General features: G+C 37.3%; 1 long non-coding RNA gene across 1 annotated transcript; it reads left to right on the top strand.

Annotated features, from left to right (window-relative positions):
• Window positions 1-348: 348 nt before the first annotated feature.
• LOC114769707 (uncharacterized) lies at window positions 349-1,256 on the top strand. Its single transcript, XR_003743247.1, has 3 exons — window positions 349-565; window positions 667-865; window positions 975-1,256. It is a non-coding gene; the product is annotated as an uncharacterized LOC114769707 (long non-coding RNA).
• The last annotated feature ends 376 nt before the right edge of the window (window positions 1,257-1,632 follow it).

The following is a 1,632-nucleotide window of genomic DNA, read 5'->3' as shown; positions in this document are numbered from 1 at the left end:
GATCCGCACAAACCTTAATACTCAGAGATGAAAGATAAATAACATTTTGCAAGCAGGTGAAAACCTGTCTAGTGCTCATTAAAAATTAGTGGCTGGCCAGCTGGTATGTTTTATAAGCTAAAAAATCAAGTAAATCATCTGAAAAGTAAATGCAATAATACATTAATATTGCATACATGTTTTCACCACCTATTACAGGGCATATATAGGATATAAAACATATAAGGTTATAAAAGCCCCTACTTTCCAGGTGTCAGGGGTTTGTTTTTGACATGTCAGGTTTACCTTTGAGACTTCAACAAATCAAGTAGCCTTCCACCCACCTATCTTGAAAGAGTATATAAGCAAGATCCCTTCCAGGATTGTGGCTCTGCCTCAAATACGTCTGTGAGATGAAGTTAAACGTCTTAATAATATTTGCTCTTTTGACAAGGGCAGTTAGTCCATGCGCTAGATTACTTTGCCAAGAATGTGTACTTAAGTACAAGGAAATTGTGAGGCTTCACGATTCTTTTACTGTTGTTTTTTGTCAGTCAACACCAAAGATCACAAGGACGAGTGAACGGTGAGTAATCAAATCTTAATACAAATCAATTTCTAATCCAGACTTTCACAGTGACACTGAAGATTTAGTTAAATTTTTCTTCTGCTATTCAATCCCATCAGCCCTTCTAGTTTTCAGCATGCATTAATACAACATGTAAAAATGAAGTGTAATTCAGAACTGAAGCCTCAAGTCTCAAGCCTCAGGAGGGCTGTGCTGGCAGCTGTGAGTGAATGCCACATGCTGGAATGGGAATGCCGGAACGTATGTTCTCCAGAGCCCGGCATACCCCTCAGTTTTTCAATCTTTCAAATTAAACAGGTGATTATTTTTTTCATCAATGCTTTTAATGCAATAAGAATCTTCTAACCAAGCATGAAAACTGAATATTCACTATGTGTGTACTTTTCCCCCCTTTATCTCCACACAGATCATGTATATTTTTGCAGCCAGACCTGTGCCTTGTAACCTTCTTCAGGTTGTTACTATCTTGAAATATACAAAACTAAATAAAGGAAAGAAGCTGGATTTTGTTTGTGGGCAAAGGACATTTGATGAGCATGGAAAAGCTGCGCTAATAGATCAGAATGAAACTAATGGCATTATTTCCATGTGCCCACAATGCTTTGCTCTTTGTGTTAAGAGTTTGCATGTCCAGACTGCATGTAAATGCAAGGCCGTTGCCAAAATCAATGACACTGTTGTGCTGCCTGAGTGCCAAGTAATTCACCAGATCTGTGAGGATTTCTGTGCAAAATGCTTAAACATCATCTTGATCAGCAAAGCCCAAGGCACCTGTGAAAACACTTATTTCCATTACAGTGATTTTCAGCCGTGGAAGGTACTACCGTGCACCTGTTTTGGTTCTTAATTCAATTAGTAAATTGCTTCTAAATGTAAAATGAAATTGTCTTCTTAAATAATTTTGTCATGAGTGATTCACACCATAATTATAATTGCTTTTTTCCTCTTTCTCTAAAAGCCATTAAAGTCAGTGTTCATACTGAGTGATCATAGGACAAAAGAAAGTTCAAAACAAAGCATGCATTTTTTTACATTTGCAGTCTTTGAGAGTGAATATTGGCCAC

This window comes from Denticeps clupeoides, chromosome 19 (genome assembly GCF_900700375.1).
Source record: "Denticeps clupeoides chromosome 19, fDenClu1.1, whole genome shotgun sequence".
Lineage (NCBI taxonomy): Eukaryota > Metazoa > Chordata > Actinopteri > Clupeiformes > Denticipitidae > Denticeps > Denticeps clupeoides.
The sequence above is the reverse complement of the archived record's forward strand: the minus strand, read 5'-3'. Positions and strand labels throughout refer to the sequence as shown.